This window comes from Tyto alba, unplaced genomic scaffold (genome assembly GCF_018691265.1).
Source record: "Tyto alba isolate M040663 unplaced genomic scaffold, T.alba_DEE_v4.0 Super-Scaffold_27, whole genome shotgun sequence".
Lineage (NCBI taxonomy): Eukaryota > Metazoa > Chordata > Aves > Strigiformes > Tytonidae > Tyto > Tyto alba.
In genome coordinates, this window is record NW_024881301.1 from 24,413,095 (window position 1) to 24,436,977 (window position 23,883).

Sequence of the window (23,883 nt, forward strand, 5' to 3'; positions counted from 1 at the left end):
TAAATAATTCTAATCTGTATTTACAGTCCAGTACCTGAATCACAAAGTGTAAAATTAAAGTGAGGAAAAGAGCTGCAGAGAGTCATGACACTGCAGCGAGTAGGCTTGTACTCTTTAAACCAGTAGTTTTATTGTCTTGCTTTGAGTAAGTAAAATGGCTAAACAGTATCCAGAACAATGAGGAATTAAACACCCAACTGAGAGATGAATTCATTACTCTCAGTTATGGAAAGGGAATCAATAAGATGTGTAAGAGAGGCTGGAGGGAAGAGACAGTACTTCGTGGGAGGTCTTGATGTTGCATCAGGAGTTCTTACCTGTTGTAGGCAGTCGGCAGAGCCACTGCAGATCTTTTCCTGCTGTGCCAACAGAGCCTCCCTTACTGCTGACTGACCCAGGAGCTCTATACCAGGATTCTGGAGCAACACAGAGGTAGGGCAGGAGTCCACGCGTTTTCTCCTTCCATTTAAGCCTTGATACTGCTTACAAACACTTAGTCTGTGTTTTCACAATGAGGAAGAGGTCTGAAAACTGGTGCCAGAGGAAGATTTGTGTAGCCATATTGATACAGGAGCACTTGTCCTACATGAGTTCACAGTCATCTGCAAAGAGGGCCTCAGACCGTAGGCCAGTTGAAGTGGTGAGGTGCAGGTGGGGGTCAGTCTGAATCCTGTGAGAAGTGAGTTTAAACATCTGCCTCAATCTTGTAGAGCAGGGTATGTAGAAATGAGCTTCCCGTACCGCTGTGGGACAAAAGAGGGGCACATGCAAAGGACTTTGCAAGGACCCCGTCTTCCTTTGCACTGATCTGTGAAGTCAATAGCTCCCTGCTCCTGAATGCACTGGCCAAAAATGGTCTCTAGAGGTGGGGGAAGTTCATGGAAACAGTTAACATGTGCCTAGGCTCTTTTTATCTGCCTGACTGTAAGCATCCATGGATATTAGCACAGTTTGTGTATATTTTTCCAATTACCATGGAAGTGAGCATTGCTGCAGTGCAAGCATTTTCATCCATTTGTCTTTTGAGTAAAACCAAGAAAAATAACCAATACCAGAACACTGAAAACACTGCAAAATCGGTAAGTGTTCATTACAGCTCATACAGATGTCCACTTTGACCTATTTTAATGCCATGAGTAAAGTTCTCAGTATCTTGGCAAGCTTCATTTACCTGGTCTAATTATCATTTTAATCAAATGAGATTTCAGCTGTGTATTTTTTTTTAATTTTCTTTCATTATTTTTATTTTTTTGTGTGTGTGCAATATGAATGTGTTTGGAAGGATTGCAGCTTTTTGGTGTATTCAATAAACGTGGTCTGAATTGTCTTTATATACAAAACAGCCCAAATATGATTAGAAGTTTAGACAAAGTCACCAAAGCATTTTCTATTCCATGTGACTGGCAGGGCTGAATTGGCTATCACTATGTCTGATGACTGAAGCTTCTGCTTTGCATCCTACATTTTTTCAAAGCATAATGCAGTTTCTATTTCCCTGTTGTTATGATTGTATGAGACAATCCCTAGCTTTAGAAAAAGCAGCAGCAAGTCAGGGCATTAAAATTAAAGGGGGAAAAAAATCTACACAAACCACTTAAGCACACTCATTATTATGGCCCTTGCTACCTCAGGCCACTGGAGAACTTATAATTTAGTCAGCATTATGCAGTTTGAAGTGTTTTATGTTCTGCATGGGAGCAGGCTGCAATTCAAATATCAGTGGCCATGAAAAATATGCACATACGTTTAGTATGAAAATCTCCAAGGGCATAACAGAAGAGACGGGCACATGTAGCTGCAGTGTGATGGAGAATTTCTGTGAATTAATCATTTGGACATAGTTTATCACCATTTTATATTTTGCCAGAGACGCTTCCTCACCATTTGTTGGGAAAACTTATTATACATGCACGTCTTAGAAAGATAATAAGGCCAAAGCCTTTGATGCTTAAAGGCAACAGGCTTTCTTAGATTCTGTTATGACACAGACAACTTCTCCACTGACAGAGCCATTCAGATAACAAGAGTAATTGCTTATTTTATCGAGTTTAGGGAATTGTGCTCCATTCTCCCTTCTTGCCTATTACATCAGCTATTATGACCCATCTTCTACCATAATTTAGGGGCAGTGGAGTATGTGCATTTTGAAAGCTTTTCTTGAAAGAATAGAGTGCTGTATTTACATGTTTCTTTCATTATCCCAAAGTGCAAATACTTTAATGTATTCCTTCCAAAGAAGCAGGGTGGCATGCGTGTGCATGTGTGCATCCATTTATGTGCCTAGGTATTTGTGAGTAGTTTACTGTCGAGTGGGTAGGGGAGTAAGAAAGGTTCATTTAGTTGTTTCTTTATATCCTCTTCTGACTGGAGACAATACCATTGTAACTGGTATTAGCAAAACTACAGAGCAATCACTTCAGTTACTTTAAAAGAACTTTATTGACATCTCCAAACACGTGGGGAATTTTAAAGTAGAACTTTTCCGACTGTAAGGCTTGGTATGATCAAAGGCCTGATAGCAGCTCCAGATTACTGAAAATGAGGCTACAGATGAGATTCCAGCTCTTTCAGGGGGAAAAAAAAAAAAAAAAAAAAAAGCATAAAATTTGATTCAGCCTAATCTTTACAAAACTATCAGAAAACTAACATTGCAAGGAGAGAATTAAAAAAAAAAAAACAGATGCTTTCAGATTCTGTATGCCATCCAAAGATTTTTATAAGGTACAAACCCAAAATTTAAGTGTAGGATTCAACATCTTAAAATGCTGCTGTGCTGTACAGTTTTATTACTTAGAATAACCAGTTTTCCCTACTTCTAAAGTAGAAGTTTTAAAGTATGACCACTATAACAAAGTCATGAAATGGTCAGAGTCTGACTTCTGAAACAATATAAAACGATGCTGATGTTAACAGACGGACAACTTTCAAATGGAAGTTGGGAGTTAAATGGAAACCAAAGTGAGTTATACCTCTTTCACTACATAAAAATATAATCATTTGCCAGAAGTGTAATCAAACACGGGGGCTGGTTCTGAGCAAATTCTATCATCTATTTTATGAAGAAGGAGTTCATGATATTTTCCCCCAAACAGGATGGTGCACTTTTGCACTCCACAAGCACTAGTGAAGAGGCTGTGACTCATAAGCAAGAACTTTGTGTTCACTAACGGGGTTTCCTGGTTCATGTGAATGCTCTGATAGAGTATCTGAACTCACTCACCTAGCATCACTGCTATCAGCTGGGTAGATGGATGCCAGCTTCATTTCCCTGATTCTTGTTCTGCTTTTGTCTCCAAGAAAATGTATTGTTAATACATCCACCTTTGTGTTTGTCATATTTAAATATGCAATCAGATTCTTAGTTCTGCAAAGACCTTTTCATCAACTTTTGAAGTCACTCCATGAGACTGGTAATGAATGAGAGCATGCCAGCTATGGAATGGTTATTAACAATGAATTTTTTGCAGCAGACATCCATGCATATGTCTTGTGGGTGGCTGAGAGGACACAACAGTGTTCTGCATCTCAGTGGAGCAGCTGGAAAGATTAGCAGAGTGTCTGGATTAATGTGCTTTGCTCTAATTAGCTCCATAAAGAGGCAATTGGCCTAGGCAGAGGGTTATGCTGGAGTAATGAATGCACCCTTTTTTTCAGGAAGCTCTCTGCATAGCACCGGTTTGTATAGATAGACCAACTAATTTGGGCCAGCTTATTTATGAATAAACTGTACTCCATTGTGCTTGCTGCTTTGTCATTTCCAGCTGCAAGGTCAAGAGTGACAACATTTATGTAGACTTGATATCCTTGGCAAAACTAAGGAAATTTAGCCACCATTATTCAAGCAATTTGATGAAACTGAGGGAAAGAGGATAGCAATTTGATATTTCCTTTCACAGATATTCTATCCCTCTTCTTCTTTATGGGGAGGTCACTTTGGTTTGTTTCCTTCAGTGGCAGCTGCTTCTCTCTGCACCTCCATGACCATTTTGGCTGCAGCGATGTTGGGTCAGAAATGTGTTGAGATTCACGGGTATGTATGCGCTTCCCCCAAAAGGCTGTCCTACTGCTACTCTCAAGACAGTTTTATGTACAGACAGTACATAGTGAGCCTGCAAATGGCCCCGGAGCCTGGCTGTAGTGCAGCTGGGACTTCAGTCACCCAGCAGCTTAGCACCCAGCTGTGCGCCCGCACACACACGATACTGTGCACATGCAATGTCTCCGACATACGGGTCATGCCAGGCTCACCACCCACACAAGCTCTGTGCGTGCAGCAAATCTGACATGCTGCGGATTCACTGAGCTTGCACCCTATGCCCAGAGTGACTCCTCTGCACCTGAGTAGTAAATGCAAAGTGTGGCACTCATGCACGCAGTAGTCATTTGTGAGTGAGTTCTGGGTACCTGGCAAGTAGCCCAGGCTACTGCCTCTGCACTGACCTGTAGCCCAGGACAAAAGTCCAAATTCCGTTTCCTGCGGGAACAGTGGAAGCTGCTCCAAGTAGAACAAGGCATTGTGTCTGGGGAAGATCAGACACACGGCAACTACATGGGGGGTAAGCAGATCACCACGCAGGAAGAGTGACTGAGAGCCACTGTTCAAGAAAGACAGACACAGCCATTGGTACCACATTGTATTGAGATTGTGTTTGGCCATTGTGTTTGGCATAGTTGTTTCTTGACAACACTCTGAAATATTCTGTGGCTGTGGCACACTCTGCATTACGTTGCCAGCTCCCAAGCTTCATCTCTTAGGGGGTTCAGTCATTCGAGTTCTACACAGAAATGGCACCATTAGCTTTTTTAGGTTTGATAAGTGTTAGTTATGGCTTCTGTATCAGGATGTCATTTTACAGCAGAATTACTTCAGGATTGTCTGAAGTGTTGGTGATGCTTTATTGCAGCTACTGTTGAGTTGCCTGAAGTTATTTGGAGCACATGCTTCACTGTTTAACCTTCTCCTCCTTCTCGCTTCCCACCGAGGTCTGCCTCCCCTCTTCCTTTCATGTTGCTTTCAGTACATACTGCTTCATGTTTGTGTTCATTGCTGGTAGTGAGAGTAAACGAACAGCAGTAAATGAGTATCTGTTCAAGTAGCAAGCAGTGTGGGACATCCCAGGGCCAACCTTTCGCAGGCTTCCCAGGACAAGGACAGGGAGAACTGGACAGATTGTTTTGATGGAGAGTCCAGGAAGGTATTTCCCTCCACAGTGCCGAGCTGTGTTTCAGAGCACTCACAGCCTGTGGTCTTTCTCCTACTTTTGATGTAGATTTTTCTTTTTAGAAGCAACAGACAGCGAGTGTATTTTGAACAGGAGTCTCTGAGAGTTTATTAATTTTTCCATATTGCCATATCCTTTCCAGTTTCTGTCACTGTAGCCTCCCTGTCGCGAATGCATTCTCGCTCTTTCAGGTCATTTGTCTGGTCTTTGCTGCCCAACTTCTCGCTGTTAATTTGTTCTCTGTTGGTTCAGGCTGGGTTTTGAACAGTTTTTTATGCCTTCTAGTTACAAGTTTGGCATTGTATGTTGCTGTTCCTCCTTCTCTCCAAATTAACTAACTGCTACTTTATAGATTCACTGAAAAATGGAAAATCCAGGTCACCTCTGTAACCTGAGCATAAAGACTGTAGTCTAACAGAGCATGAGGCCTAATAGAGCAGAAAACCTGTGGCCTAACTCTATTGCTTAATCGAGGTTATATATATTAATATCAGAAACTGCAAAGGTAGCAGAAATTGCAAGTAAGGACAGGCAAGATCAAAATGACTCTGGCAAAAGTTATTTTAGTCAGGTAGGGTTTTTTTTTATTTATTACTTGGGACAAAGTATGAACGCAAGCTAAAATTGCAACAGCAAATAACCCCAGAGCGTGGCAAGTTATACTTAGCTAGCATTAAGGTAATGTCATGTAGAAGCAGAATATTTGTGGTTAGCTAAAGTGTCAAAAATACAGCTGCACTGATATTAATCCTGTATTAATCTTGTAAAGAGATGGGATTTTGAGAAATAGAGGTCTTTGGAAGGGATCTACCTGCTTCCTCTGCATAGACCAGTTTTATCTTTTTAGGCATTAACTGAACTTGTTATTCTGATTTTGCTATTGATAACCCAGCTAAGTAGAGAGCTAAGCTTTACTGCTCACTTATCCATGAGTTTTATGAGTTTAGTTGAAATCCTTTTAACAGCCTTTAAATTCTACTGATCATTAGAGGTCCCAGTTTGGGAGTTTTACCGATGTTTTAATAACTGGTCAGTAATTCAGGATATGTTTTTAAACATGCAGCTGCTGGCTACATACTTTTCAATTGCAATGTGAAAATCTGAATGGGTATAATATGATTTCATAAAACATAGTCCTAATTCAGGAAAGGATGAAATTTATGCCTCAAGTTATGTGAGTACATAGAATGCAGTTGAATGCTTCTAAATCTACTGTATATATTTTAAAAAACGTACTCTGGCTTGAAAGAGAGCATTGCAGGTGGTATAATTCCATTCTGTAGAGGGCAGTAGTATATATGCATGTATCTAATGCATAAATATGAACAACATTAGTATTACTCATTATAAAGTCACTTTCACTCGAAAAAAGGTGATAAATCGTGTAGTAAGTAGCTGTTATTCAATATGGCTAAAAAAAATATGGTTTTGCTGAGATATAAACAGGAAGATGCTAACATTTAAAGCAATTTGCTGTAGAAATAGGCTAAATTGAATCTGTAAGAAGATAGCCCATGCAATTTATGCAGTGCTGTTATACAAATTAGATTGAAACTGTAAGGTCTTTGCAAGTTCTAAATTTTCTTTCGTTGGTACAGGAGAAGTGTAATAAACTGACCATGAGAAGGGGCCTCATGTATTTGAAACAGAACAGCAACTCTCATGTTTTTACTCTCTACTAAGGGGTTAATAGGATCCCATTCTGTTGTCATGTCTTAGCATTTATTTTAGTTCTTCGTTTCCCTGGGAAGTGCTCAGGTGAGAAATTTTGGTAGTGAAATAGAGACAGCTTGGGTAGATCTAGAAACCCTTCAGCTTACATTGCTGGACATCAACCTTTCTAACTAAATGACTACTAAGCAGCATTTTCATTCAGTGATATTTTTTCCAATAGTGAAAGGGGAAGAATCATGACCTTCAAGGTGTTTATAGCTTTGGCCAGTGTCCTTTCTCCCTTCTCCAGTTTCCACTCATGCCATTGTGCTGTTAGATCTTTCCCCCCAGACAAACACACTCTGCAGTGTTTAAAAACTGTGCACACCACAGTTCTTTGAAAAACCTGTGGCTGTTTGCCTCAGATGTTTTATTTTCTGTATTATTGGATTCATGGTTTTGTGTTACTGGATTACAAAAACAGACTGGTGATGAATACTAGAGTGTTCATGACTTTTCCCTCCAGGGAAATACAGTACTAAAATGTGATTTCCTTTTAGAGAAGCAAATGTTGCAGGTGTCTTGAGTTTTTCAAAGGGAAATTACAAAGCAAATTTGAGACTTCTTATGCCTACAGTGTCATTTTAAAAATTGTAGTGTGGGTATCCAACATGGATGTTCAAATTGTATCTCAGATATCACTCCTCGTGGAATTAAAGTATTGCAGAGGGAAACGCTATTTGATTTGGAGTATGTGCCTTAGATTGTATCCTCTATAGTTTAAGTGAGGTAACTGGTGAGAGGATATTGCATAGCCAGCTGTTTCACATGGCTTCCCCTGCAGCCTCAGCCGCTGCGGGATGAAACAGCACTTGAGGTGGGAGGATTTTCAAGATGATTCATGCTTTAGCAGGATGAGAACATATTTTAGACAGCTGTACAAAAAGAAAAATCTACAGGATTTTTTAAGCTGTTGTTGCTGTTATGGCCACTTTCTGACCAGCTAGAGACATTGATATTTGCTCAGTTGATAGCTTTCTTGTAGTAACCTAATTGATTTCTGAGTTAGTTTATTGGCTGTTCAAATGTCATTAGCATCCTCTCTTGATTTTCACTCACAACACTATCACAGTGAATGCACATTTCAGTTTGTTTCTGTCTTGGCTTGCTTCTGTTAAATGATATGCAAATTCTGGTCAGTATCATGCTATGAATCTATCATTTATTTTTAATTAGGTTTCTTTAAAAATGGAGTAAAGGAGAAACTGGATTATTCCAGGTAGCTTGAAGAAACATTTTAAAAACATCAGGCATCACAGAAGAATCAGGGATACTCTGGTAAAAGTGAGCATGTGCAGACAGTTATTTGGACTGCTGTATTCCTTTTTTTTGGTGTGGGTTTGGTTCCTTGCCTGCTGGTCACCTGCTTCTCCACAAGGCAAGGGGGAGGGCATTTCCCTCTTGTCCATGTAAGCCACAGAGACAAGAGAATGGTGAGTGGCTCTGCCTTAGTCTTGGGGAACAGATAGGGCAAATGGCTTTCTTCTCATGGAGCTATTCCTTGTTGATCAGGTGAAGAGGAGAGATACTAAGGATTAACAACCAGATATGTCTTCAAATTGACTGAGTCTTCTGGAGGGACCGTCCGTTTAGAGTGAGTAAGGAAATCATTCGTGCTCCTTGACCTCAAGTGTGACTACATGGTTGGTCTTGCAAAAGAAGTGCTTATTTGAAAACTGGAGGAAGGACCAACACATTTACAGGGCTAGTAACTGATGATAAGATCATTGATGGTTTTTTTCCCCAGTGTTGGTTAATCTGAGCTAGATTTAAGTTACACATTTAATAAATGTATAAAAAAGGAATTTGAAAACTTTGACTTGATACCAGCAGATATGAGAAATAAAAAGAAAATGGAATCGCCCTTTGGTGTTACTTTGCTTTGTTTATAACAAGCTGGTAACAATATGATATAGTATAATGTAATTGCAACAAGATACAATGCAATATAAACATCTTCGAGTTTTCTAGCTAAACCATAGCAACATCACACAGAATGTCTTTGTGTTGAAGAGTGTTTAGTTTTTGGCAAATACATGTGAAATCAGAGGAATTTGCAAGGAAAGTAAAGAGAGTATAAATCAGTATCGTTAAAGAACATGCTACAGTAGATTTAGAGTGGATGGCTTATTTGAAGGCCCAGATTGCACAGTGGTTAAAGCTTTCTTGTTCATGGTAGATTGGTGTTTTATTTGTGCTTAGAGGTGCTGATTTATGCTCCTTATAAAACATACTATTTTCTGGTGTGATTGACTGGAAGAAAGTCTGCTACATTCCGGGTGCTAACCACATGCCAGACACTGGAGACTGGATGCAGCATAATCCTCTTGCAGCCATCTCATTACTGGATTTTTTACGTGAGACTGAAGCAGAGCATGTAAGCCAGAAAAATTTCTAATGAATTCAGTGGATATTGTCTTTATGCACCAAGAGGTTCATTGTAATAAACAGTGCCAATAAGAGCAAAGACAACAGAGAAGAACCTGTGAATGAAAGTTTTACCACAGCTTCCATGACTCCAGACGCATAAAAGGTCCATGCAATGCTGACCTCTCCCTCCATGTGATCCGTCCAGGTTTCTTGTAAAAGCCTTAGCCAAGGAACCACAGGTCCAGCCTGCAGTCACTCTGTAGCTAAAAAGAGGTGTGTTTTTCTCAGAGCTGTCAAACTATTGCTGTTCATAAGCAGTAAATTTATACAAATTAATTTTAAGAGATGGAAAAAAAGTTGAGTTTGCTCACAGGTAATACATTTGGACTTCAACAATGTGAAAAATTTAGGAGCAAGTGAAAAGAAAGAGAGAGCGAGCAAGCCATATCTTTTCCTTATATTTAATGAAGTACTGTGAATTTCTGGCTCTTTGGGAAAGGTGTATTACTAAGAGTCATTAATGGAACCTAGGCTTAAAATACATTCAGCTGAATTGCTGACTGAAGAAATGTCTATGTAAAACTTAATGTTTTCCTTTTTGTGAATATTTTAGAATCTTTCAAAAAAATTTTGAAGAAAAAAAAAAATCAGTGTTACACTTCTTACCATTTGCTTTTAAAAGGATTTTCCACTTGCTCATTTCCAGAAGGTCATCTCTGAGATGTACAAGCTAGCCCTTCATTTAGGTCTCCTCTTACATTCATATTTAACTTTCTTTCATTCTGTGGCCTTTATTAGCTGAGCTCAAGGAGCTTGTAGCACATTTTAAACAGCAACACTGGGAGGATGTAAATGCAGAATAATGTATCAGGACTCAAATTTGCATGGTCAAATGTCAAAAAAATTAGGCCTTCCCCAGAACCATGTCAAGAGAAATAACATAAGTGGCCAGCTCAACAGCAGGCATGCCATTATCAGTTAGTTCAACCTGTCATCACTGACTGGGAGTGGAAGCAGTGGTCATTAGCTTTAACTCTGCCGGGGAAGGTTGCGCTTCTTTTTATTTTATTATATATATTTTACGCCATCTGACAGTATTTCACAGAGCACCACAATGTTATGGTTTCTTCCTTGACAGGGGAAGGAGGGGGAGGTGCAGGTGAGGGAGTAAAGAACACTTGCAATCATCTGTTGTCAGCTGGAGGGGGCAGGAATTGCGTTGCCTATCGGATAAATACTCATTTAGAGTAATCACTTTATTTCAGCCCTGTAATGACATTAACAAGCTTGGAATACAGGGAATTACATGAGTCAGAACAAATAATTGAATATTCCACTGCTGGGGAATGCAGCACAAGTCTGACTTAATGTCATGCCATCTCTGAAGCCAGTGCTAGCATGCAATTAGATGATAAGCTTAAACAGCATATAATTGGCACTACTAGTATGAAAAACATACTATTAATTGTTAAATTCTTGCCTACTTGTAACTTTTGTGAAACAAAAGGATCTTGCATGTCTTTTCAAACAAAAAGGACCAGATGAAACATTTCAGTAAGTTTTAAGAAAATAAGGGTTGCTAGGAAAGAAGAGGGGAACAACTGGAGTCCAGGATCTAGAAAGAATAACGTCAGTATGAAAAACTGAATCGCTTTTTTTTTTTTTTGTTTTTTTTTTTGTTTTGTTTTATGAAAAGCATTGGATTGAAAGAAGGATGATAATTATTTAATTTATCAATTGCTATCGTATTTCATATACAAAGGGAAGGGTCCTCATTTGTCCTTTTTTCTTCAGTACATTTGGTCAGTTCACTGTTTTGTCTCCAGATATTGTTGCCCCAAAAACTGTGATCTCACAACTCTAAGTCTTTTTTTTCAGTCACTCATTGTTCTTGGGATGTGGTTAATAATGCAGAAGCCTTTTTATAGAAATATGCCAAAGTATCCAAAACTACTCTGGGCTCTTTCAAACAAGGAGGTGGAGGAATCTTAAAGTGATTTATTAACACAACACCTCATAGTCTGTGTGATTTATCATCAAACTTTAGGTTTAATTTTTGACACATTCTTACAGCATCCCAAGTCTGTAAAATTTGGCAAGTTCCATCATTTTAAGCATTAAATTAACTGACTTAATCTATCAAATTATACACTCTATGGTAGAATATGAAAGGGATTCAGTTGCATAGGTTGTATATGTTGTATGATTTGATAGCAGTTACCACAGGCAGCACAATTCCTCAAGTATGTGCCAGTTTACATAAAGACTAATGTTGGACAGATAGAATGTACATGGAGAAGCAGCATTGTCTCCATTGCCTACCTATATTAGCTCTGAAAATCACAGTATTATCCAACAAAGAACACATTAAATTTGCAACACTTGAACAAAACACAGTGGACAACTTCTCACATTTATTATAAAGATGAAAAGATTAGGTCATCTTAAAACTAAAATCCTGTTTTGGATCTTTGGGCATTGATTTCAGCAGCGCTGGAGCTTCCTTATAGTTGAAACAATGATTGGTACTCTAGTTGCTATGCCTAGGAAAGAGCTCCTTTTTCTCGAGAAGGTTTGTGGGGAAGTCCAGGCCCTGTGCAGCAGTTCAAGTTGCCAGGTAGGTTTTTTTCTTTGAAAGGAGAGAGGAATCCAAGCTGACGGAGAATTAGGGGTTCTGATAAGTGAAGCTTTGCATGGCTAGCTGAGTTTCAGAGATCTGAGACTTGTCATGTTGAACACTTATTTCTGCTTTCTTAACAGAAGAGAATGACCCCACCTCTTGCTTTCCTGAAGATAAGGCATTCTGGGTGATCATACTTCAGATTATCGCTGGCATTTGGAAAATGTGACCCATGTGTTTGACAAGTTGGCTTGAAGAAAAGCTGACTGTAAAGTAGCAAGCATAAGCTTTAGATTAGAAGGTCAGGTGAAATATCTACTATAAAGGGATGTAGTTGATTCCCAGATGGAGTCCAGGTATGCCACTTGTGTAATGGTGTAGCTTTGAAATATATGAAGCTTTTTTAGTAGGAAATATTTGGTGTATTGCTACCAATTAGCAATACAATTTTAATCACATTTACATTATGATTTTTACTCAACAGATGGCATACTCTGAAGTACTTCCATTTATTCTATCAACTAGAATACGTGCAAACCTCATCTCTCTTAATTTTACTAATGATACCGCAATTAGAGAATGCATTCACAATTGACCTATTTAACAAAATTTAGCTACTAAAACTATATTAACATTTAAAAACATTGCATCTACTAACAGCAATCTGAACATTTATATTCATTTGCTATAATTTTCTATGTGCTTATATGTGTATTCATTCCAAGAAGGCAATATTTTTAGTATATTAGTATTATCCATGCATGTGCAAGGATTTTATATTATTATGCTGGTTCAGTTGTTTCACCTTGGAACTGTACTAGCACCCCTGAAGAGGCAACTAAAAATGTTAATTTATGCCAGAGAGGAATTTTGTCCTGGTTGGGGCTGGCCTAGAGCTCCTGTTGGTCTGGCAGCAGGAGGAGCTGCAGCCCCCTGAGACCCCAGGGGCTCCCCAGGTCCCAGTGCCCTCACCTGTGCGGGGGGAGCACAGCTGGAGGGCTGGGCCCCGATTGGCCGATATGCCATGTCATGTGACATTGTGCTCACTATATAAAGGCCAGAGTGAGCTGGGAGGGGCTCTCACTTCTGGGAGTGTGGCTGTGGGGCCTTTGTGTTTGGGATCGCCAGCTGGGAGGTGAGCAGCTGTGTTGTACATTACCTGCTGATCCTACTGTCAGTGTGTTATTCTGTCACTGTTATTAAACTGTTTGTATCTCAACCCGCGAGTCTCCCTTTGCCCCTCCGATTCCCTCCCCGTTCCCAAGTGGGGGGAGGGTGGGTGAGCGGCTGCGGGGCGTTTAGCTGCTGACCAGGCTCAAACCACGACAAACTTGCAGATATTTATAAAACCCACAAAAATATTAGGGGGGACATACTGAAGAAAGGTAAATGAATGCAGCACTGGTTTCCATGTCACTTCCTAAGTATTTGTTGGGTCTCTGAGTGTACCCACTCCCCTCTGTGGGTTTGGCAGCCTGGACTCAAAGTCAGTGCTGATATGTCACAGCTGTGTGACCTTGGATCCAACTGCTGTGAAAGAGGTTGTGTGAGAAAGAGCTGTGAGAAGTCTTGTTGGGGTTTGTTCCTGTTTAGCTCTGTATTTAAGCTCAGACCCTTGCTCATTGCTGCTGCCTGACCTTAACTGCAGCTGTGCCTGTGCTTGGCCACATACTCCACTGAGCCAGACACTGGGTTGTGGACTTAACTGCTAGGTTAGGCTGTGGACCTGCCTCAGCATTGCAGCCAGTATTCTGGACTCTTGCTTCTGATTGCTGCCACTAGACCTGCTTTGCTCTTCTTTTTTGTCTACTGTGGGTCTGTGCCCTTGCTGATGAAGCCTCTTGCTGCCTGGCTCCCCCTCCCCTATGCAGCAGCCAGCCCTTGCTGCTCTCTGTTGGTTTCCTCACACCTCCTTGAGCCCTGACCCAAGCACTGTGGAGCCTGGTCTTTGGGCTCTGCAAAAGCTTTCCCTCACTTTGCAGTCTGTTCTCAGGGACCGGACACCATTCCTAAATCCTTAACGAAGCAGATAATAACTTTCATAGCAATGTAAGTTTGGAAATTACTTCAAAAAAGGCCAGCCAGTGCCTTTCCATGCATAGATAAATATAGTTAACCCATCCCATACAGATAACCTTGTAATATATGCTTCAAAAGCTTTAATGACCGAGATTCTTCAACCTCTCAGGCAACTTTGTCCAGAGTTCTTAAAATTTTGCCTGAGAGGTAACCCGAGTGTCTTTTGCAACCATTGTAGTGGATTACTTTTTGTTTCCCTCTTACTGAATATGAAAAAGTATTGATAATTTTATGTTTTACTACAAATCTTACAATATTTTTAGAGATTCTCCCCAGTGCTTTTTTTTCCAAGGCTGGACGAACATAATTACTTCCACCTGTCTTCACAGGCTATATTGCCTAAACCTGTCACCATTCTCCTGAGCACTTCTCTCATTTCTCTGCTTTTGTGAAATATGGTGCCAGGAACTGGTCTCTGTGTTCCAGCCAAGGCTGACTGAACACAGAGTAGAACAATGTTTATCACTTTGGTCATGTATATGGCAGTCCTACCAGTATATGCTAAAATATATTTTCCTTTCACAGCAGCAACACCACAATGTTGAGTCTGTCAATTTACGGACCATAATAAGTCCTTACTGCTATAGCTGCGCAACTGTTCTTTATATCATATTATGCACTTCACTTATTCAGGCACAGTTCTTTGCATTTGCCTATTGAATGTCTTCCTGATTTATTTTAACACCACTTCTTTCTCCGGTGTGAGACCTTCCAGATCAGTGACATCTGCAAACTGGTATGTTTTTTTAGTCTCTGCCATTCAAGTTTTAAATTAATGCACTGAATAGAGTTTGGCCAGAGTCAATTTCATGTTCTACTCCATTTGTAATGTATTCCCAATCTGACACTGATATTCCTAATGTGCATGTTTTCTACCAATGAGCGCTCACCCTATTGTAACTTAATCTCCACTGCCTTTGCTGGTTTACTTGTAAGATTGTAATGAGGGAAAATACCAAGTTTTAGAAAAATTAATATATCACATCTGCTGCTTCTTTCTTTCCATTATGCCAGTTATGCTATCAAGGAAGGTAAGTAGCTCAGACTGACACTACAAGTTCTTGATATGTTGGCAAACTGTCTTCTGTGTGCTTAAACACTGATTGCTTAATACGTTTTAGGGTTTTGAAATTTGGCTGTTTTGTAGTTTCCTCCATCTTTTCCTTCCTTTTAGGTAGTCTGTTTCACTTTTGCTACTGTACCAATCTCTTCAAATTCTCAAAAATGAGTCGTTTAAAGATCACACTAACTCCTAGAAGTTGCAGGGCACTGATACCTCACCAGGGAAGCCAGTTTCTCACCAGGCAGTGAGAGATAAAGTGGCAAGGATATTCTGAGGTGGCAGGGATAAGGTACTGATCTGAGCTAAGAAATCATTGCCAGGCACATTCTTGGGGTAAAGGAAGCACAGCAGCCATGCTGAGACTGAGACAACAAAGGAGGAGAGGGGAAGAGCTCTCCCTTCAGAAGTCTAGAATGCTGCTAAATTTCTCAAATATGGCTTGATTACAGAAAGATTGTCAATCTCATCTCAGATGATTTCTTCCAGGCTCTGTAGATTTGAATACGTGTAATTTATTATTCTTACTTTTTTTTTTTTTTTTTTCTTGGTAGGTCTGGTGTTCTGTCTTTGATAAAAACTAATTGTATTTAAGTTTTGTGAATGACTGATGTTATTATGAAGTGGTAGACCATATTCCCTTTAGGCAAACTGAAGAGAAAATTCCTGGAGAGGGAATTAATCTTTCTTCCCTCCTTTTGTTTTGACGTTTTTCAGAGGAGAAGCCACCTACACGTGCAGCTGTTGAATACTCTGATTTCCTGCTATTTCTCCACCTCTCCCCTGCTGTAAGCAACCAGAGCAGCTTTGCTTCCTGCTTATCCTCTGATAATTCAGCATTCAGTGGACTAATAATATGGGTATTGAGGAAGCCTGGAACAGAAAGTCTGCTTGCTGACAAAGCATAAATAAGCTTTAGCTTGCTACTTACAGGCAGATGTGTATAGCAGCTGGATCTGAAAGAAGATTTGGAGTGCTCAGCACTCGTTTGAAGGCTGCATCCATATATGGTTCTCATGTCTGGATGAGCAGCATTTTGTGTTGTCAAATACTGCACGGGGGAGAGAGGGAGATAGTATGGCAACATTTGGTGCTTAGCTGTGAGAAGGCACTGATGACAGAAACTACTTCAACATCAAGAGTAGCTACATTTCTGTGCAGGCTTGAATAGAGACCAGTGGGTCAAAAGATCAGATTCATGTTTTCACTCTGTGACTTGTGGAATTGTGGAAAAGAGACATCAACATAGGACCAGAGGAGTTTTAAATTTATAAATTCATCTTTCCTTTTATTCGGAGTGACCTGTACTATGTAGTGTTAGGCATGATTCGCTATGAATCTTCTCTGGCTAATCAGCTATTGGTTATTATAGGCTACTTAAAGGGAAGGATCTTTTGATCTGCAGACTCTGTTTGTTGCTATATCCTCATGCATGCAAGTAGCCACAGTGTAAGCATGGAAAATAAGAAATTCTTATTTCATATCTGAAGGCAGGATGATTTTTGATGCAGTTGTGGAGTTTTCAACAAGAATGTCAACATATTAAATTGAAATATGCGTTATCTTAGAGTGATATTACAGCTGGAAGAGCTGAGTTTTCTTAAGTTAACAACGACGGGAAGTGACAGTAGACTCTTTTCATTCTTTCACCAGGATGGGAGTAAAACCACCATCCCTTTATAACTCCCCAGATGGCCGTAGCAGATTCTAGTGGTTTGTTCATCAGCTAGCCTTGACCACCACCACAGTGGAGGAATGGAAAGGTGACTGCAGACCCTTTGCAACTTTCTGAAGTATTATTACAGTGGAGACTTGCACGGTGGTTGTGCCTGACTGTATGCCCGTACAGCAGGCTGGAGGTTGGGGGAGTGTGCTGTCACTCACTGATCTCTGTCTGGCATTAGGAGAGCTGTGGCAGCTAGGTTCCCCTGAAAGGGGGGAGTTTTATGCAGTTTTGCTGTGAAATTATGAGGATTAAAAGGATAAAAGAGAAAGTGTGTTGTGTTTTGGTTTTTTGTTTGTTTTGTTTTGGTTTGTTTTTTTTTTTTTTTTTTGGTTAAGGAGGTCAAGGACAATGATTCTGAAAACTTAACAAATCTTAAATGCAGAGATTTGAGTGCACCCTGAATGAAAACAAAGATGCCATAGGACTCATAGCAAAAGTCACGCCTACTGTGTTTAATAATGATTCACCCAATATTTACATTTCTTGCAGGTAAGCGTAAAAAATACTCCCAATAAAAAGTAGTTCCCAGCTGGGAAAGAGGAATAATACATTTGTACATTTGCAGTACATCCGCATAGAAGTGTATCAACTTAAAACCAAAAAATAATCCAGTTCCGTGATAGAAGAAATATGCATATAAGGAATATGGAGCTCTGTGCTCACAAGGACTTTGGATATATTTCTGAATAAGGGCTGGCATTTTCATGGAAATGGCAATTTTTACATCAGTGTCAGACTGGTAAAGGGCTGGTGAGATGAGAAACCCTCCTGATGCATTTGCCCAGACAGATGTTTAAGAAGAAGGCGTTTCAAAGACATCTGCATCTCTGTGGCATTCTGAAGTTGTGCTGGTTCATGACTGTTCTGCCTGCTGGTTTAAAGGAGTCTGACAAGGCAGAGAAGTACAACATTTGGCTTACCTGCTCTTCTATTTTTCCTCACCTTGTAGTTTATTTTAAACATTTCTCTGACCTTGAGAAGACTCAGGAGAAGGGATTTTAAATGTTGCAGTCCTCATTCTATCATGTTGAGTGACCCAGTGTGTATTCCTGCAAATGTCTTTGATATGTCATCCTTTAAAAACCTGTGTATATATATATCTTTCATATCTGTATCTTCACATAGGTGCTGCTTCTTCCACTTCGCAAATTTATGCAAAAACATAAGCCATCTTTCTTCCTTTCTCTATTCCTGTAAGCAGAAGAGTTTTATAAAACATACAATCCTAAACCCCCTGCTATTGAGTTGTTACCTATAGAGTCTGAAGAGATACAGTATTTCTCATGTTCATAATTTCATTAAAGATATTTTCATCCTCTTCTCTAGTATAGATCTATAGAAGATCAAAACTTCTCATGGTCTGCTTTGTACAAATTATCCCTAGCATTACAATTTCATTCTGTGAAAGTGTTAACTATCAGCCCCAGGTTTTTTCATGATTTGAAGTGGGTGGGTTTGCACAGGATCTCCAACACATGTCCATGGAGTTCAGGGTAAAAGCTGTTCAGACATAGTGATTTTATTTAGCCTAAAATCCAGGTCATTATTAAACTTGATTAAGATTGTGGTCCATTACTGCTGTTCACTCCTGCTGATTTCAGTGTATATGTGTAATTTGTCCCCTTTGAGATTCCCATATGTTAACCTAGAAACCATGTTTACAGATTGTAATCCTTTGTGCTCTGCAGGCCTGAGTAATCAGATTAACAATATGCCAACTTTAAAGAGACTTGCTGTTTAAAACTGAAAAAAAATGAGGGAAGAATTCAAGACCAAGTTTCTTGTTAATCTTTTCCCATTGACTTGTTGAACAGTTGTTATAGACAAGACATTGCTATGGTGGTCACAAGATGAATAGACCTCAAGATGATTTGTGCAGCCTGAAGAGGTTGTCTGTTAAAAATAGACATTTTTCCATTTGTTTCCCATACATTCTGTTGTAGAAGTGCTGTTTGGGGACATCTCTAATAGCTGCAGGGTCCTTGGAGTTACAGTTTGTGATGGACACATAGGCAAAGGTTCCCCAAAAATGGATCACAGTGAGCATCCAACACCCTGAATGTTTAGTGACATCTTCTGAGTTCAGAAAATCAGATGTTAATATTAAGACAAGAGTCTTCCCTCCACTGCCCTTCCAGTTCCAAACAGAAGTAGGACATCCAGAGTTTATTTTTTTAAAACTTTGATAGAACTGGTATTACAGTACAGGTAAGTTTATATTAATAAATACAATAGGTGCAGGATCCTAGTCCTTTAAGCTGTATACTATTCATTTTGTATTTCTGGAAAGACAAAAAAAAAAGAGTCCCAAACCCCAAAATTTCTGTTAATGTTTGAGAAAACATGTTAAAAAAGTAGCACGGATAATTTGAAAGCACAGTTTTTTAAGGGTCTATGGGCACATGGGCAACTGAAGCCTTGAGTAGGTGGAAATTAGGTTTTTAATTAATTTTGAAAGCACGTAAAGCACATTTCTGTGGTTTTACTATTCAAAGTATAGCCCTTTGGGGCTGTTGCCTTGTACACGGCCCTTGCAGTTGCTTTCACTGCAGGTACGGAGGCTGAGAAATACCAGCTTCCTTTGCTACAGTTCAGTCTTTCTCATTAGAATAGGAGACCTTTTCAGACTGTTATGCTGAAGAAATTTAGGGACTTTTACCCATGAGTAGATTTAGAAAGATGTCCAGTTTCTCAGAAATTAGTTTCTCATCAACAATTATTAATTATTATATTTTACAACAGCTGTAGTTTTTTGGAGTTAGCATTAAAATGATCCTTACATTGTCTTTCTACAGTTTTGTTCAGCTGATTAATTCTAAGTGGTTTATCGCTATGCCATCCATTTAAATTAACAGTCTGCAGAGAAAGCAGATAAAATGCTTCACATGTCCCATTACTGGGATAGTAATAGTTACTCAATTAGGCACAGCTACTTCAGTTTCCAATCTGTTCTTTAATGATCAACACAAGACATTACTTTAAAATATTATTAACCAACAAATCTATTTAAAAAGATATATTTTACCAGGTAGAAACAACATTAATGGTGAGAAGAGCATGCTGTTTTACTTACTAAGCATCTGGACTACAACTGCTATCATATCTGTGAGGCAGTGCAGTGTTACAGACTTTATAATCGTGACTGCTAGTTGCAAGAGTATAGCCTGATCGATTGTCCATTGACTTTCACAGGTGATGAACTAGGAACATTTCTGAACACTTTTCCCCATCACCATGGATAGGGAGGGTGGGAATCTGAGGGTGGGGCCAGTCCCTATCTTGCTATAAAGTTTATCAAGCATTTGATATGTTTTGGGAATTCCTTTGAAATAATGGTAAAAATTAATCTTTAACAGTTATTTAATCAGCTGCTGTGTTAGCAATCTGATAACAAAATTGGTCACAGGGATCACAGCTCAGAACAGGGAGACGTTGAAAAGACAGCTTGATGACATATAGCAAGTCCTGTTCTTAAGCATTAACATTTTTACACACTGGAGAAAAATAAAATGGAACATACTGAAAAAACTCTGACAGTCTTTCTGTCTCAGGAGTACTACTATAGAGCTGCATTTATACCTTGATACACTTCCAGTATATTCAGTGCTACATTAGCAAAATGGCAGCTCTGACTTGGAGAAATACTAGCATGTTCTGTCTCTAAAATGCAAAAAGCATGACTCATTAATAATTTTAACATTTAAAAAGTGGAACTACGCTTTGGTTTTACCACTCTGTTGATGCTGCAAACTAGGAAACCAATTGTATTGGTACTTCCTACATATGTGCTACAAGGATTCTGAAGCTGAGTGCTTCTATGAAGATTGATTAAACATCATACTATTTTGCACAATCAGCATGTTACATAGTTTTTGTAGGTGGGTAAGCCAAAGCATGGAGAATCTGCTTTGCCCGACATTACATGACTAAGTTGATACCCTTGAAAACACTGGAAAAGAAGTAAAGTGAGGAAAAAGTTTGTGGAAGCATGAAATAATTAAAAAAAAAAAAAAAAACAACCCAACGACAAATTATTTTGCCTCAGCAGTTGGTAACTTGAAAAATATTTTGTGGTTTATTGAAACTAAAACATATTATGAATTATTGTGATGAAATGAAAGGAAAAAAGGTTAAAACTCCCTTTAAAAGACAGACATTGTTAGATCAAATTTGCTTTTGAACCTATCTCACTGTTGTATCCTTGCAGATATATTTTCAAAGTACGTTCTTTTCATCAAACATCCCATAATACTTTAACTATAACATGATTGGTAGCATTATTATTCACAATTAAAACAAAACTGTGCTTGTCAAAATAAATGAACAAAGTACACTCTGTGATGCAGTATCCTTGACTTTTTTAATCCTGTTTGTTTATTTACACACTAATTGCAAAAATTGATAATCCGTATGAGGTCACCTAGGCCCATGCAAATTAGTTTTTACTGTATGTTCTGATACTGTAAATATTTATTTAGCTGTCCAAGTTATTGGAACTAATCACTATAATTTTTCTGTGAAGGGCGGGTTTCTCTGTAAGAGCTTCCTGAAGGGGAAAAGACAGTAAGAGAAGAGTTATTTGTAGAAAGTTTCCTTTTAATGTTAATATGCAATATTAGGTATTTTGTATAGTCATATGATTTTATGATAATATGATTGCATACTACCATCCATGCATATTATGGTATAAAATACCATGAGATAGCCAGTCTTATTTGCAATGTTCAGACAGTGAGTTGACAATTCCAAAGCAAGTTGCAGCCACCTGGAAGTTTTGGGGGAGATGTATGAAAACGTATTTCAGCATATTTCCAATTTTTCCACTGGCTCACTTATTAACTGCTAAACAACCATTTCTACAGTGGAGGAAGGTGGATAAAATCTCAAACGTTGAGGAATTTAACCTTTTTATCACAAAGTTGGTTCAAGTGCCATATATCTATTGTTGATGAACATACACTGATAATGTCAGATATTATTATTTTTTAATAATAAATAATGATTTAGAAAACTCATTAAGATTTTGTCATGCTTTTTGTCCACAATTGTATTTTGGCAGGTTGGAGTTTTATAGGAGATTTAGAAATATCAAGGCCTCTTTAACTTGTCTGATAATTATCCTTAACATTTCTGTTACAAACATACAAGGTAAGTCACACTACGTGATTTATATTAATATGTGTCTATAAATGTCAAATGCTTATTCTCCCTGAAAAATTTCAGCCTTCATTATGTGTAACAATGCAGAATTAAATGGGCTTGGACTTATGTTTGTCTCTAGGTATACTCATAAATGAATCCTTGAAGGAACAACAGTTTTCCTGTTAAAAAGAGGTGTCATATCTTCTTTAGGAGAGAGTTTCAGCCAGTTTCAATCTCTGTTTATTAAATATCAGGTGAAGCTGCAAAAAACATTCAGACAGTAAGATTGTTTAGTAATTATGCTGAATAAAAAAAGGAGGAAAGCATGATAATACAAATGCTGTTCTTTCTTGTTCTGTTGGAAAATTCCAGATTCTGAACCTACATCTGTAATAAAATGCAGGCATTAACAATTGTATGCTTCTGCAAAAGAGAACTGCAGATATTAACCAGACAGTGTACAGCACAAAAGAACATATGTATACTGCTTCAAAATCAGTTCTACATGCAAATATTTTAATGTAAGTATTTTTAAGATTGTTTACTTGAAATTTATATTGAAGATTAGGTTTCTAAAAGGGCATTCACTGCATCTACATTAAAATATTACATCTGCATGTATGTATGGGGAATATCTTCATTCATACAGAGTAGTGTGCTCTCATTCTGTAAAGTAACAGCTGCAAATCTCTAAGTGTTAAGATATTCCTTCTAGTGTTAAAGAGACAAAGTGTGTATGAACTCAGATTTGCTCAGTGTTAGACACGTAAACAATTAGACAAGCACTAGCATTTATTAATATGTTCCTTAACCTCTACATTTGCAGAATTGTTTATGGTTAGTTTTTGGTCTCAATTTGTTGCTGATAATGGCAATTCCTTTCTTCCCCTTGGCCACTAAAATGTATTTTGAGAACCAAACATACACCATGTTTTCTGTTGTTACAACTTTAAAATGACAGGTGTAATGTTCTTGACATTTTAAGTTACATATTCAGTGTACTTAATTGGTATTGTTGGCACACTTTGGATTCAGGTACAAAAATAACTTTTATTTTTTGGAAAAACCTCCAAGATTTTCTGTGGTTTTTGAACCACAAGCAGACAAGATCTTCCAATTGTTTTCAGAGGTAATTGGTTGTATGTTATCTAGTCCCAAAAAGACGTGGAATCTATACTACCAGAAGTGATGTCATGCCTCTTGATCCTGCAACCTCATATAAAGCAACAAAATTCTATCATATTTACATCAGTATAAGCTCTTCACATAAACAAGAATGAAGTGCCCTTCTTCCCCTTTCTCTCTGAGAGGACCAGGAGGCTGGGAAATACAATGGAGATAAGCTTTCTCCTAGAATCTGCTGGAGAGAAGGGGAAATAAATGAGTCGATAGGCATCAGTAACATGTTGAGACATTGTTCTTTTGCAGGAGGAGTGAAGTCACCAGCTTACATGTTTTTTTTTCTGCTCATTTTTTGCCTTTCCTGGGAAAGGTTTTAATTTTTTAACTTGAGGTACCATAGGATGATAGTTGTGGGGATGAGACTGTAGACATTTCATTTGCCATCTCAGTAATATTGTGATTTGTTAGATTTGTTTTTAATCCGTTGAAGGCACCTCTTGTGCTGGAGGTCTGACATATGTGTTGATTCTCATCCAGTGTTGATCTTTGGGTGCTTCATGCTCTACTTGACCAGAGATGAGTTTTGATGCCTTCCCTTACTGCTCATTGTTTCTTGCAGAGATAGCAAGTTCCTTGAGAATGGTCTTAGGCTCATATGTTGACCTTTTCCTCCCTCAAGTTGAGATGCAGCAGCCACAGTCCCCCTTCTGAAGCTTCTGAAGTTATATTCTCAGAAAGTGATAGTGTGCATAGACTTCAGATCCTCATCTCCACTATTTCATTATTTAGCAACGTCTTAGATCTGGTATAAAAACTTTTGCTCCTCATG